At 39.2% G+C, this 16,460-nt stretch overlaps 1 pseudogene; it reads left to right on the forward strand.

Annotated features, from left to right (window-relative positions):
* Window positions 1-9,601: 9,601 nt before the first annotated feature.
* On the forward strand, window positions 9,602-12,431 carry LOC136118003 (microtubule-associated protein 1S-like; annotated as a pseudogene).
* The last annotated feature ends 4,029 nt before the right edge of the window (window positions 12,432-16,460 follow it).

A 16,460-nucleotide genomic window follows, 5' to 3' on the forward strand; every position in this document is an offset into this window, starting at 1 on the left:
AAAATTAGATACTCTGATTCCACAACCATTGATATTTCATAACTTCTATGTGTGATACAATAAAAAACCAAATATGTAGATTACTTGATTTTAACAATATTGAAGTGTTTTTGTTTGAATTTTATTTATTTTTTTATACAGCAGGCTCTTATTAGTTATCCATTTTAAACATATTAGTGTATATATGTCAATCCCAATATCCCAATTCATCACACCATCACCCCCTCCCCACCACTTTCCCCCTTTGGTGTCCATATGTTTGTTCTCTACATCTGTGTCTTAATTTCTGCCCTGCAAACCGGTTCATCTGTACCATTTTTCTAGGTTCCACATACATGTGTTAATATACAATATTTGTTTTTCTCTTTCTGACTTACTTCACTCTGTATGACAGTCTCTAAATCCATCCATGTCTCTACAAATGACCCAATTTTGATCCTTTTTATGGCTGAGTAATATTCCATTGTATATATGTACCACATCTTCTTTAACCACTTGTCTGTCGATGGGCATTTAGGTTGCTTCCATGACCTGGCTATTGTAAATAGTGCTGCAATGAACATTGGGGTACATGTGTCTTTTTGAATTATGGTTTTCTCTGGGTATATGCCCAGTAGTGGGATTGCTGGGTCATATGGTAGTTCTATTTTTAGTTTTTTAAGGAACCTCCATACTGTTCTCCATAGAGGCTGTATCAATTTACATTCCCACCAACAGCACAAGAGGGTTCCCTTTTCTCCACACCCTCTCCAGCATTTGTTGTTTGTATATTTTCTGAGGATGCCCGTTCTAACTGGTGTGAGGTGATACCTCATTGTAGTTTTGATTTGCATTTCAGTGATGTTGAGCAGCTTTTCATGTGCTTCTTGGCCATCTGTATGTCTTCTTCGGAGAAATGTCTATTTAGGTTTTCTGCTCATTTTTGGATTGGGTTGATTGTTTTTTAATATTGAGCTGCATGAGCTGTTTATATATTTTGGAGATTAATCCTTTGTCTGTTGATTTATTTGCAAATATTTTCTCCCATTCTGAAGGCTGCTTTTCATCTTGTTTGTAGTTTTCTTTGCAGTGCAAAAGCTATCAAGTTTCATTAGGTCCCATTTGTTTATTTTTGTTTTTATTTCCATTACTCTAGGAGGTGGATCAAAAAAGATCTTGCTGTGATTTATGTCAAAGAGTTTTCTTCCTATGTTTTCCTCTAAGAGTTTTATAGTGTCTGGGCTTACATTTAGGTCTCTAAACCATTTTGAGTTTATTTTTGTGTATGGTGTTAGAGAGTGTTCTAATTTCATTCTTTTACATGTAGCTGTCCAGTTTTCCCAGCAGCATTTACTGAAGAGACTGTCTTTTCTCCATTGTATGTCCTTGCCTCCTTTGTCATAGATTAGTTGACCATACGTGTGTGGGTTTACCTCTGGGCTTTCTATCCTGTTCTATCGATCTACATGTCTTTTTTTGTGCCAGTACCATATTGTCTTGATTACTGTAGCTTTGTAGTATAGTCTAAAGTCAGGGAGCCTGATTCCTCCAGCTCCGTTGTTTTCCCTCAGGAACGCTTTGGCTATTCAGGGTCTTATGTGTCTCCATACAAATTTTAAGATTTTTTATTCTAGTTTTGTAAACAATGTCATTGGTAATTTGATAGGGATTGCACTGAATCTGTAGATTGCTTTGGGTAGTAGAGTCATTTTCACAATGTTGATTCTTCCAATCCAAGAACATGGTATATCGCTCCATCTGATTGTATCATCTTTAACTTCTTACATCAGTGTCTTATAGTTTTCTGCATACAGGTCTTTTGTCTCCTTAGGTAGGTTTATTCCTAGATATTTTATTCTTTTTGTTGCAGTGGTAAATGGGAGTGTTTCCTTAATTTCTCTTTCAGATTTTTTATCATTAGTGTATAGGAATGCAAGGGATTTCTGTGCATTAATTTTGTGTCCTGCAACTTTACCAAATTCATTGATTAGCTCTAGTAGTTTTCTGGTGGCATCTTTAGGATTCTCTATGTATAATATCATGTCATCTGCAAACAGTGCCAGTTTTACTTCTTTTCCAGTTTGTATTCCTTTTATTTCTTTTTCTTCTCTGATTTCCATGCCTATGACTTCCAAACTATCTTGAATATAGCAGTGAGCGTGGACATCCTTGTCTTGTTCCTAATCTTAGAGGAAATGCTTTTTTCACCATTGAGAATGATGTTTGCTGTGGGTTTGTTGTATATGGCCTTTATTATGTTGAGGTAGGTTCCCTCTATGCCCACTTTCTGGAGAGTTTTTTTATCATAAATGGGTGTTGAATTTTGTCAAAAGCTTTTTCTGCATCTCTTTAGATGATCATATGGTTTTTCTTCTTCAATTTGTTAATACAGTGTAACACATTGATTGATTTGTGTATGTTGAAGAATCCTTGAATCCCTGGGATAAATCCCATTTGATCATGGTGTATGATCCTTTAAATGTGTTGTTGGATTCTGTTTGCTAATATTTTGTTGAGAATTTTTGCATCTATATTCATCAGTGATATTGGTCTGTAATTTTCTTTTTTTCTAGTATCTTTGTCTGGTTTTGGTATCAAGGTGATGGTGGCCTCATAGAATGAGTTTGGGAGTGTTCCTTACTCTGCAATTTTTTGGAAGAGTTTGAGAAGGTTGGGTGTTAGCTCTTCTCTAAATGTTTGATAGAATTCACCTGTGAAGCCATCTGGTCCTGGCCTTTTGTTTGTTGGAAGATTTTTAATCCCAGTTTCAGTTTCATTACTTGTGATTGGTCTGTTCATATTTTCTATTTCTTCCTGGTTCAGACCTGGAAGGTTATACTTTTCTAAGAATTTGTCCATTTCTTCCAGGTTGTCCATTTTATTGGCATAGAGTTGCTTGTAGTAGTCTCTTAGGATGCTTTCTGCAGTGTCTGTTTTAACTACTCCTTTTTCATTTCTAACTTTATTGATATCTGCGGTGTCTGTTTTAACTTCTCCTTTTTCATTTCTAATTTTATTGATTTGAGTCCTCTCTTTTTCTTGATGAGTCTGGCTAATGGTTTATCTTTGTTTATCTTCTCAAAGAACCAGCTTTTAGTTTTATTGATCTTTGCTATTGCTTTCTTTGTTTCTATTTCATTTATTTCTGCCCTGAGCTTTATGATTTCTTTCCTTCTACTAACTTTGGGTTTTGTTTGTTCTTCTTTCTTTAGTTCCTTCAGGTGTAATGTTAGATTGTTTATTTGAGATGTTTGTTGTTTCTTGAGGTAGGATTATATTGCTATAAACTTCCCTCTTAGAACTGATCCCATTAAGTAGGTTGTCTTTTTGTTTTTTCAATGGTTTCCTTTGTTGCACTAAAGCTTTTACATTTAATTAGGTCACATTCCTTTATTTTTGCTTTTGTTTCCTTTGTCTTTGGTAACAGATCCAAAAAATTATTGTTATGATTTATGTCAAAGAATCTCCTCCTTCTCCTCCTTCTCACCCTCTCTCTCTCTCTATTACTCTGCTTTTCTCTCTGTCTCCCTCTGTCTTCCTGTCTCTCTCTCTGACATAGAGCTAAGAAGAAAAATAGAAATATACAAATCTATTAGATTTGGAGATTTAACACACTTTTTTTCAGTAACAAATGTATAGACCCCCCCCACAAAAAAAAGAAAAAAAAGGTCAGATGAATATAGGAAAGTTAAGATTTAAATAACTAAATTTTAAAACTTGGCTTAAGTGACATACATGGACCACCGTACTGAAAACTGCAGGATATGCATCATTTTTCAAGTGTCTGTAAAACAAATTTCAACAAAATTCAAAGAGTTGAAATTATAAATCTTAGAAAAATTGTTTAAAAAAAGAGAAAAAGTATAGATTACCAATATCAGAAATGGAAAAAGGTTAACTCACTATGGATCCTATAGAAACTTTAGAAATTAAAGATATTTGAACAACATCTTGCCAATAAATTTGACAATTAAGATAAAATGGACACATTTATTGCAAAACACAATAAATAAAATTAACATAAGAAGAAATTTAAATCCTGAATTTTATATCTATTAATGAAGTTGAATCCATAACTTAAAACCTTCCATAAAGAAATTTTTCAGCCCAGAAAGCTTTGTTCATAAATTACCCCAAATGTTTAAGACAGAAATAGCACTAATCTTGTACAGATTTCTTCAGAGGTATTTCTATATATTAGTAATGAACTATTTAAAATGAAGTTTAACTTCTTTAAAATTGTAAGTTTAGTTTTTAAATGAAAATTTTAAATATCAAAGACCTAGGAATAAATCTATTGAAGACATATAAGAATACAAAGGCTTACCACAATAAGAAGCCTGCACACTGCAACAAAGAGTAGCCCCAGCTCGCAGCAACTAGAGAAAGCCCGTGCACAACAATAAAAGACCCAACACAGTCAAAAATAAATAAATTTTTAAAAATAAATAAAATTGAAAAAATAAAAAGCAAAAAATAAAAAAGAGGGAACAACAGAAACAGAAACCCCACTGAAAATAAACTTGGAAAATTTGGAAATTGGAAAAGTAACATTTGTGCATTGTTCTTAAGGACAGAAATGTTCTCAACTTGCCCTGCCTTCTTCTTTTCCATTAGGACAGTGTCTACCAGCATGAACAAGGCTGCTATATGCGCTGGGCAAGCAGTGCTTTTCCACTTCCTCAGTAGTGGAGCAGGGGATACTAAAGATTATGCAATAGAGAAACCATTATCAAAGCAAGATGACAAAAGATGAGATTACAATCTCAGAGGCCAAGAACCCAGAACTGGGGAGACAGACAAATGATGAGAATTAAGGAGCTCTCCACAGTCTTCTTCCAATGACAAGCTGATATTTTTCTACTCTGGGTATAAAATTGATATGTACTGATGGCTTGCCCACTAATCATAGGATGGTGAACTTGAAAAGGACATTAGAGGTCATTTAGACCATTATCTCACTTCATTCAAAATACCTCTTCTCTTCTAAACCACATGACCCTCAGTTCTCCAAATTTGCATATTTAACATATAGTTTATATATTTGTGTGTGCAAGGTGTTTCCTTCTAATGATTTTTATTAGACCTCAGTAGAATTACTCACTTTTAACTATATCAAGGCAATTAACCTAAGAGGGATTTGATACTGATTAGAAAGAATATGTTTCTTCCAGCTGTTTGTTTCCCAGGGACACATACACACATGCAACCTTACCTTAGTGAAAGCTCAATAACATAAGCCACACACCTGCACCAGGTGGGCCAAAGTGAAGGCAGCATTCTGAATTACAAAGCTGAGCAGTTTTGAAAATGGTTCCAACAAACTCTGCAATGAGATTGGAGCCAGAAAAAACCCAAAATCAATTGCTGATTCTTTCATGAAAAAAAAAGTATTAAAGTCTAATGATACTTTAAAAAAAAAAAAGAATACAAACGCTTAAAACATTAATGAGAGAAATTAAAGACAAATACATGGAATAATAACTTGTGTTTATGGATAAAATTATTAAATATTACAATGATATAATTTGTCCCTATATTGATCTATAGACTCCAGTAGGCTTTTTTTTTAGGAAATATAAAGCTGATCCTAAAATTCATATCAAAAAGCAAAGAATTGAGTATAGATATGGGAACGTTGATGAACAAAGTTGGAGGACTTAGACTACTAGATATCAAGTCTTGCTAAAAGTAATAATAATCAAGAGTAGGATACTGGCCCAAGGATAGAGAACTAGGCCAATAAAGTAGGATGAGTAATTTAGAAACAGATTCACACATATTTGGTCAACTGATTAAAAACAAAATATTATTGCAATAGATGGTTTCAGGTCCAAATAGTGCTCAATCAACTAGCTACCAATGTGGGAAAAAATGGACATTGATCCCCACCTCATACAAGCCTCAAAAATCAAATGCAGGTGAAATAGAACAAAATAAAGCAATAAAACTTCTAGAAGATAATATAAGAGAGAAAATATCTTTATGACCTTGTGGTAGGCAAAGATTTATTAAACAAAGATTTCACAAGCGGAGAGCAAGCAGCAATAATCATAAAAGAAAAGTTTACTAAATTTAATTTAATTAAAATTAAGAGCTCCTCTTTTTAAAAATTATCATGACGAGAATGAAAGACAATCCACAGCGTGGAGGAAGAAATTTGCTATATATTATATACAATAGATGACTCATCCAGATTATTTAATTAAGTCTGACAAATCAATAAAAAATAGGACATTCTAATTAATACGTAAGAAAAGTCTTGAACCAGAACTTCCCAAAGGAATATATCCAAATGACCAATAAGCATTAAAGACACTCAAATTTTTAGTCATCAGGGAAATATAAATTAAAACATGATGAGATACTACTACACATCTACCAGAATGGCAAAAATTAAAAATCTTACAATGCCAAGAGTTGGTGAGAATGTAGAACAACTGGAACTTCTGTATTCTAATGGTGGGAGTTTAAATTTGCAAGACCTCTTTGGAAAACTGTACACATAATCTATGACTCAGCAATTTCTCTCCTAGGTTTATTCCCAAGATAAATGCTTATGCATGTATACCAGAAGACATGTACCAGAATGTTCAGAGCATCATTGTTTGTAACAGCCCAAAGCAACTCAGATGTCACCAATGGATAAATAAATTTGGGTATATTTCCACAAGGGAGCTATGCAACAATGAAAACTACTGTGATACCATAGATAAATCTCACAAACTATCGAGTAAAAGAAATTAGACGCGTAAGAGCACATGTATATGCGCTTTGTATGATTCCATTTAAAGTTCAAAACCAGTGAAAACTAAAGTGTGGTGATAGAAGTTAGATGAGCAATTCCCTTCTAAGTGGTAGTTACAGAGATGTGACCCAAAGGAAGTTCCTGGGATTCTGGTAATGTTCTGTGTCATGATCTGTGTGGTAGTTGGACGGGTATGTTTCCTTCTGTAAAAATTCTTTGAGCTGTATACTTATGATTTGTGCATTTTCTTGACTTAAAACTTAAAAAAAATAATATGTAGGCTGTACTTCCTGATATCTTGTGTTAGCCATGCCTGCAGGGATAGTCTTGACCTACCAACTTCTGTTAGTAATGGAAAATGTTTTAGTATTTCTATAAATAAACAAATGAGCTTGGCTAATGGATGGTTTGAGAATTTGTGTCATATATTAAGATTCTACGAAATCTACTTTATTAAAATATTTATCAGAGAAATTAGCAGACATATTTAGTGAAATGAACATTTTTTTCAAGAATAAAGGGGACAATTATTTTTAGTACATGAATTGCTCACTTATTTCCCGTAGTTCTGAACAGATTACTTCACATTTATTTCTTTTCAAATGCCTACAGGAAAATGCAATAATCATGACTCAACTATAAAATGATGTTTTTTTATCGGCTGTGGTTTAATGGCTGACCATCAGTTAGGCTTGGTGTCACAGTACACACCCATCCCCACATCTGAGCTCTGTGTCACGGTGACCCAAATGACCAGATGTCTTCACTCTTGCATAAGCTGCACTCTGGATGAGCACCTGATACTATCATTTTGTTCAGGGAAGGTGGCCATCCAAATAATTAAATAATTGTGTAATTGGTCTTTGTGAATACTATTTCCTTTAGGCAGTAAATAGGAAAAAGTGAAGAGGGAGGGGAGCTGAGTTTTGGCTGACTTTAGGAGGGAAGAAAATCTCAAAGCACATTTTTCCTTGGAGTAGAAATAATCTTCCGTCCACAAGCTGCTTAATTACCTCCCCCCTTCATTCTAGAACCTCAGTCTAATTGAAACCTGGTGAATTTTGCAACAAGTCTCATCTAATCAGAATGGTCTCTCTGATTTAAGCTGCCTTACCTCCTGCAATTCAGGCTATTGTAGGCATTGCTCCAGTATCCTGAGACAAGATTCAACGCATGAGAAAAAGCAGGGTCTGAGGAATGCAGTCTTTAATCCTTTCTCACCCCACCGTGAGAAAAGGTTGAGCAGTCAGAGATTAACTCTCCAAGATTATGTTTTGCTGTTCTTTTGGTGTGGGTCAATTTAGCAGCTACTGTTTAGAATGCACTTGATGCTAAGACTTCCTTATACCACAATGTATTAAAGTATATTTATTAAAAAGTTCTAAGCTTTTTGTTTTAGTAAATATGTATGTATTTTGCTAGATGAGTGTTAACATATAATAGAGAATATTGCAGAAGAGTCAGCTAAAAAATTCAGAATAATGAAATACTGTTTACAGTATTGTTCCTATTCTTGTCCATCCTTTGGAAAGATACACCCAGCAGTTGCACAGGAAAATTATTTTCTCAGATAATAATGCTGTGATCAAAAGCATACCCTCACAGGCTACACCTCATTGTCTTTGTCAATGAAATTGACATTGAGCTGTAGAGATAAAAATTTCTGTCTCTGATTCTAAGGCTAAACCTGCTACACATTCTTTTTCACCTAGAAGGCTATTGATAGGACTGCCCTGAGCGTCCTTCTCTTCCCTTAGATGTAATTAGGTACATACAATGGAAGAGGCTTAAATTGAGCTTTGATGCACCAGACAACCTTTAAAATCAGCAGCTCCTCATTTTCCTCCAAGGGCTAATTTCATGGAGTAGAAACCGGGCTTATGAGTAAGTTAAATTCACCTGTGAGAAAATGAAGTTGCATTTTTGCATATCTATGTTTTGACTTTAAATTTCCAACCTTCTACACTTGGTAGGGAAGAGAGGCCACAGAAAAAAAGATAGGGGGAAATATGGTTAATCTTTTTGAAAATAAAAATATAATAATGAGCTAATAAAAGCAGTATGGTCATCTGCATTTTACACTCAGAGATTAAGTAACTTGCTTGTGGTCACACAGCTAACAGGTGGTGGAGCTGGGCTGCAAACCCAGGAAGATGGGCAGCAGACTATCTAGCCAGGACCCACTTACTCTACTGCTTGTGTAAAAGAAACAAGAGATGGATAGGAGATAACTGGATCAACGGTGATTTTAAAAATATGAGGACAACTGACATATTTGGAAACAGAGAGAAAGAAGTTAGAAATGATGGAAAATTGGGAAGGGGGATGGATAATTAACGGAATAAGTTTCCCAGGAAACAGGAAGAATTAGAAGCAGGTGAGATGAAAAGCACCTGTTCCCCTGGAACGGAACGGGAGAAAAGAAACTCGTGAAGACAAAAGGGTTTGGAGTGATGAGAAATCATCATGCAAGATTTTTTCTTAGAAGGCTTCTAATTTTACAATAAGGAAGGAGAGTGCAATCCTTTGACAGACGGGAAGGGTAGAGGGTGGGATTGAGGGTGTCAGAGAGGTAGAGCAGAGAAATGCATTTGGGGCACAGGGAGAAATGAAGTCCTTGTGGGAGATGTGTTGGAGAACTGTATTTTTGTGGGTATAAATTGTTATTTTAAAAAAATCTGAAATTCAAGTAATTTAGCATCTTGAGATTAAGTTAAATGACTGAGTTTTTGTGTGCACGAAGACCAAGTCGATATGCAGTCCACAGGTTTAGGCACATTCCAGCTTGTATGAGCTTAATAAGCGGCCATATTAGGGTACCAGAAAGCTTCTACTGGAAGAATAAATTTTATTTTAGTTAGAAGACTTTCGAACATGGAAAGTATGAGAGTATCAAAATTGACACAGGTAATTCTAAATCAGAATCTCCATCTATACACAGTGAAACTAAGGAAGAGGAAGACAGATTAGAAAAGCTTTCTTTAAACAAGAACATCCATGTAAAGATTTCAGTCTCTGATCCCTTCCCCCCAAGTAAGTCTTCAAAAAATTATTATATATGTATATACAATTATATAATTACAAGTTTGGATTGACATAACACTGTCTCCTCGACATTCTACTTATAGATGAAAAATCAGAATTCTTAACTGAAGCTTAAAATATTTTGCACAAAATAGCTGACACCTCAATGCGTGCGTGCTTGTTGCACTCTTTTAAGCCTGCATTTTTCGAAGCCGCCCCTCACTCCTGCCCACCTCCACGGAGGTGAAGAAGGACCCCGACCACAGGAGGTGCCGGGCTGCCTCCACTGTGGTCGGCAGCAAGAAGGCAGACGGCCAGCTAGCTCCCAAGCCCCGCAGAGCACCTAATGAAACCCGCACAGGTGTCCCGACAGTAGAGAATGGGTCCCGAAGCCCCCGCCCCTCCGCTTCCGGTGCGGAGACGCCAGACCACCCACCGTGGTGGCCACGCCCAGCCAGGAGAGCAGCCAGGAGAGCAGTCCGGAGCTGGGGCTGAGACCGGCTGGAAGGAGGATGGCGTCTTGGAGGAGAAAACCCTGCAGCTGCTGTTGGCCCCCAGCACGCCCCAGCCATGCACACCCTCGCCCGTCGGGGCCCACCAGGGGCCAGGTGAGAACTGTGGGCCACTATCACTGAGCCTGCTGCGGGGTGGGGAGGCCAGGCCGGATGCCTCCCCCTCAGTGACCACGCTCTTGCTGCCCACCGAGGTGGGCTCCCCACGCTCCACAGAGGTGGACGAGTCCCTGTTCGTCTCCCTTGAGCAGGTGTTACCACTACCACCTGCCGCCATGAGTGAAGCCGGGCTGAACCTCGCACTCTGCGGCCCTCGAGCACGGCCCAGGGCCTCCCCGCACGACATGGCCCTGTGCCTGGTGTCATCCTGTGAGTTTGAGCAACGGGTGGCCGTGCCCATGGCTCTGGCACACGTGGCCCCTGGCAGCGCCAACGACAGCAGCGCTTGGTCCCAGGAGCTGGCGGGCGCTCCAGGAGTCCAGGAGACATCACCCACGTCTGTCAGCAAGTGTCTGCCCACCCTGTCTTAACTCAGACCCCTTGCCTGCCGCTCCCAGCACCTCGGACTCAGATGAGGACACACTCCTGACCCCTCAAGATCGCCCCATCTCTGCCCACGCAGCCTAGTATCTGCATGGTGGACCCTTAGACGCTGCCTCCCGGCTGAGAGAGCGCCTCGGCCATGCCCGGAAGTCACCCACCCACCCAAACCCTGGCACTGACACCCCCAAAACCACTCCAGTGACCGCTGCCAAAATCAAGGGGCTGGCCAGTGGGGACTGGGCCAGGTGGCCACTCAGCGCCCGGAGTGAGTCCAGTGACAAAGGAAGTCGGACACCCCTGTCCAGAAAGTCCTCAGTCCTCAAGACGACTACTCGAGGTCCATCCGGTAAGTACCTGGGGGCTGGAGTCCTGCAGCAGGCTCCCTGCTCACATCCTCCTATTCCCTCCTTGATCTGTGGTCACAGCCACACCCACCACCCCTTCTGGGCCTCAGTTTCTCCTATAAAATGGAAGCTCTGGCCTCACTGCTTCGGCATTTGCCATTCCAAGGTGCTGGAGCAGTAACGTCAATGGAAACATAACGTGAGCACATCCATCATGATGAATTTTCCAGCAGCCACGTTAAGCAAAAAGAAACAGGTGAAATTTATTTTAATAGTATATTTTATGAAACCCATTTGTGTCGCGCTTCCAAAGACCGCCCCTAGGTTCCATGATTGGCTAGGAGTACTCGGTGTGTGGTCATACTCACAGCTAAATTTATTATAGCAAAAGGATACTTAGCAGGATCAGCAAAGGAAAAAGGCTTGGGGAGAAGCCCCTGGGGGAAACCAAGCACAGGCTTCTGGAGCCTTCTCTCAGTGGAGTCACATACCACATGCTTGATTCTCTGACACCAGGAAATGCCCTCTGTCAGGGAAGCTCCTTAGAGACTCAGGGCACAGGGTTTCTATTGGGGCTGGTCATGCAGGCACCCTCTGCCTCACACATATACTGAAAAAGGATTCTTGGATCCAATTCTTGGACACTAGCTGGGTGTCATACAATTTCCCTCAATTCTGACACTATCTACCCAGAGATAAAATCACTTCTACAGGTAAAGGGCTCCATCCCCTGAGCACCCTCCACTTCAGGTGCCTATCATAAGTCCAGGTTGATGCCTGTGCTTCTGACTAACTGGCTATAAATCGAGGTTCCTATGACCCCTCTCTTTGGGTTTAATTTGTCAGAGCAGCTGACAGACTGAGGGAAACCCATTTACTCACTAGATTACTGATTTATTATAAAAGGCTACTAAAGGATACAAATCAACAACCAGATGAAGAGATGCATAGGGCGAGGTCCTGAACAAGAGATCTTATGTCCTCGTGGAACTTGGGGCCCTGAAAAGTGGCATGCAGAAGTGTTCTGGTTCCCCAATGTGGAAGCTCTCTGAAAAAGGGCCAAAAAGCTGTCCTTTGGGGCTTTTATGGAGGGTTCATTACATAGTCATGATTGACTAAATCATTGGCCAATGGCAATTGATTCAACCTCAAGCTCCTTTCCTTTCCCCAGAAATCAGGGGGCAGGACTCAAAGTTCCAACCCTCTGATCATGAGGTTGGTTCTCCCGGCAACCGGCCCCACACCCTGGGGTGGGATCCAAAGTCACCTTCGTTAACATAAAACCCAGTTGTGATGGAAAGGGCTTGTTATGAAAAACAAGACACCCATTTCACCTTTTTGGCCCTGAAGTGTTTCATGGAGTTAGGACAAGAGACCAAATATAACAAGAGATGCTCCCATTGCTCTTACTGATCAGAAAATTCCAAGGGTTTGGGGAGCTGTGAGCCGGGAACTGTGGAAGAAGACCAAATACATCTGAGAATGACCAAATATGTATATTTCTTTTTTTTTTTAATTGAAGTATAGTTGATTTACAGTGTTGTGTTAGTTTCTGGTGTACAGCAAAGTGATTCAGTTACACATATATATACATTCTTTTCCGTTATGTTTTATCACAGGATATTGGACCTACAGTACGACCTACTGTATAGCACAGGGAACTATATCCAATATCCTGTGATAAAACATAATGGAAAAGAATATCAAAAAAAATGTATATCCATTCTATATTTAATGGTTTGCATCTACTAACCCCAAACTCCCAATCCGTCCCTCCCCCACCTTCCTTCCCACTTGGCAACCACAAGTCCATTCTCTATATCTGTGAGTCTGTTTCTATTTCCTAGATAGGTTCATTTGTGTCATAGGTTAGATTCCACATATAAGTGATATCATATGGTATTTGTCTTTTTCTGACTGACTTTACTTAGTATGATAATCTCTAGGTCCATCCATGTTGCTGCAAATGGCATTATTGCATTCTTTTTCATGGCTGAGTAGTACTCCATTGTATATATGCACCACATCTTCTTTATCCATTCATCTGTCGATGGATGATTAGGTTGTTTCCATGTTTTGGCTATTGTAAATAGTGCTGCTATGAACAACGGGTGCATGTATCTTTTTGAATTAGAGTTTTGTCTGGATATATGCCCAGGAGTGGGATTGCTGGATCATATGGTAATTCTATTTTTAGTTTTCTGAGGAACCTCCCTACTGTTTTCCACAGTGGCTATACCAAATTACATTCCCACCAATGGTGTAGGAGGGTTCCCTTTTTTCTACACCCTCTCCAGCATTTGTTATCTGTAGACTTTTTAATGATGCCCTTTCTGACTGGTGTGAGGTGGTAGCTCATTGTACTTTTGATTTGCATTTCTCTAATAATTAGCGATGTTGAGCATCTTTTCATGTTATATTATGCTTCGTTGCTTAGATGTTTGGAGTATTGGGATGAATATTAGGATGAGGATGGAAAGTAGTAGTGCTAGTACTCCTCCTAGTTTATTAGGGATTGATTGTAGAATTGCGTATGCAAATAGAAAGTATCATTCTGGTTTAATGTGTGCTGGGGTGCTTAGTGGGTTTGCTGGGGTGTAGTTGTCAGGGTCTCCTAGTAGGTCGGGTGTGAACAGGGTTAGTGCGAGTAGGGTTAAGATTAGTAATAAAGCACCTAGAATGTCTTTGATTGTGTAGTAGGAATGGAATGGGATTTTGTCTATATTGGATGGAATTCCTGTGGGATTATCAGATCCCCTTTCGTGAAGGAATAGTAGGTGGACGGCTGCTAGTGCTGTAATGATAAATGGAAGGATAAAGTGGAAGGCGAAGAAGCGTGTTAGTGTTGCTTTGTCTACGGAAAACCCACCTCAAATTCGTTCTACTGAAGTAGTCCCGATATAGGGGATTGCTGATAGGAGGTTAGTAATAACGGTTGCGCTTCAGAATGATATTTGTCCTCAAGGTAGGACGTGACCTACGAATGCGGGAGCTATAACTGTGAATAATAATAGTACACCAATGTTTCACGTTTCTTGGAAGGCATGGGAGCCATAGTATAGGCCACATCCAATGTGAGCGTAAAGGCAGATGAAGAATATAGAGGCTCCGTCTGCATGTAGGTGTCGAATGATTCAGCCGTAATTAACGTCTCGGCAGATGTGTGTGTGACGGATGAGAAGGCAGTTGAGGTGTCTGGTGTGTAGTGTATTGATAGGAATAGGCCTGTTAAGATTTGTATGATTAGGCAGAGACCGAGTAGGGAGCCAAAATTTCATCATGAAGAGATATTTGATGGGGTGGGGAGATCAATAAATGTATCATTGAGGATTTTGATTAGTGGGTGTGTTTTTTGAATGTTGGTCATTGGTCATGGTTGAAGTCCATGTGAGAATAATGATGACATACATTGTTTTTATTATAAGCATTATTTTTGTAATTAGTCTTGTGGGGGTTTCTTCAAAGCCTTCGCCTATTTATAGGGGTTTAGGGTTGATTGTGGGTGGTGCCGTAGGGTGTGGGATTGTTTTCAGTTTTGGTGGTTCATTTTTAGGATTAATAGTACTTTTGATTTATTTGGGAGGAATGTTAGTTGTATTTGGTTATACTACAGCTATAGCCACTGAGCAATATCCTGAGGTTTGGGTTTCTAATAAAGTTGTGTTAGGGGGATTTCTTTTAGGTTTAATGACGGAGTTTTTAGTGGTATTGTACGTTTTAGAGAGTGAGAAGGTGGATACTGTATTTGAATTTAATGGGTTGGGGGATTGGGTTATTTATGATACAGGGGATTTTGGATTTTTTAGTGAGGAGGCTATAGGAATTGCTGCTTTATATAGCTATGGTACTTGATTGGTTATTGTTACAGGTTGATCATTGTTTATTGGTGTTGTAGTTATTACGGAGATTACTCGGGGTAATTAAATAAGATTATGCTAAGGGTAGTAGTGATGAGGAAAGACAGGAAGTAGAGTTTGATAAGGGCTTTTTGGTTTGAGGTTAGTGTGGAAGCCTTTAGTTGAATGGAGGCTGTAGTTTTTGGTAAGATGGTTTCTATTCAGGTTAGGTCTAGTAAGGAAGTTGCTAGTTTTTGGCTTATTATTAGGTTTAGGTGAGGGGGTAGGCGATGTATAATTGTGGGGAAATATCCTAATAAAGTGGAAAATTTAGTGGCGTTTGATGGATGTAGGTATTTTAAGTTTTGTGTGTAGATGTTAATTTCGAATGCGAGAATAAAGCCTAAGGTTGTTATTGCGAGAGCTGGTAGTTTTAGGTGTAAGGGTATAGTTATTAAGGGGGTGGTTATTGTTGGAGAGGATAAATCCGGCAAAGATACTTCCAATTAATAGGCGTTTGATAGGGTTAATTAATATAGGGTTATTTTCATTAATGTTTATGAGGGGAGGGAAGCGAGGTTGTCCTAGTAAAGAAGACAATGCGAGTGCCGTAAATAGCTGTGAGGGAGGTAGCGGTTAAGGTTAGTAATAGGGCTCAGGCGTTGGTATAAGACGAAGTGGCGGCTTCGATGATAGGGTCCTTGGAGTAGAATCCTGTGAGGAATGGTATTCCTGTAAGTGCGAAACAGCCAATGATAAGGGCGGTTGTGGTGAAGGGAAGAATTTTGTATAGCCCTCCTATTTTTCGAATGTCTTGTTGTTTAGGTTAAGAATGATGGAGCCGGAGCATAAGAATAATATGGCGTTGAAGAAGGCGTGTGCTCAAATGCATAGGCATGCTAGGTGAGGTTGGTTAAGACTGATTGTTACTATTATTAGGCCAAGTTGGCTGGAGGTGGAGAAAGCAATAATTTTTTTGATGTCATTTTGGGTGAGGGCACAAATGGCTGTGAAGAAAGTGGCGAGGGCACCTAGAGAAAGGTTTACTGTTTGAATGAGTTTGTTATTTTCTATTAAAGGGTAGAAACGGATAAGTAGGAAAATCCCTGCTCCGACTAGTGTGCTTGAATGGAGTAAGGCCGAGACTGGGGTGGGACCTTCTATTGCTGAAGGGAGTCAGGGGTGTAGTCCAAATTGGGCTGATTTTCCAGCTGCGGCTAGTACAAGTCCTACGAGGGGAAGATTTGAGGAGTTTTGGTTGAGTATGAAAATTGTTGTAAGTCTCATGCATTTATGTTAAATAAGGGTCATGCTGTTGACATGAGGAATCCGATGTCTCCGATGCGATTATATAAGATTGCTTGGAGGGCAGCTGTATTAGCGTCTGTCCGTCCGAATCATCAGCCAATTAGCAAGAAGGATATAATACCTACTCCTTCTCACCCAGTGAATAGTTGGAAAAGATTATTAGCTG

The sequence above is a fragment of the Phocoena phocoena genome, chromosome 1 (genome assembly GCF_963924675.1).
Source record: "Phocoena phocoena chromosome 1, mPhoPho1.1, whole genome shotgun sequence".
Lineage (NCBI taxonomy): Eukaryota > Metazoa > Chordata > Mammalia > Artiodactyla > Phocoenidae > Phocoena > Phocoena phocoena.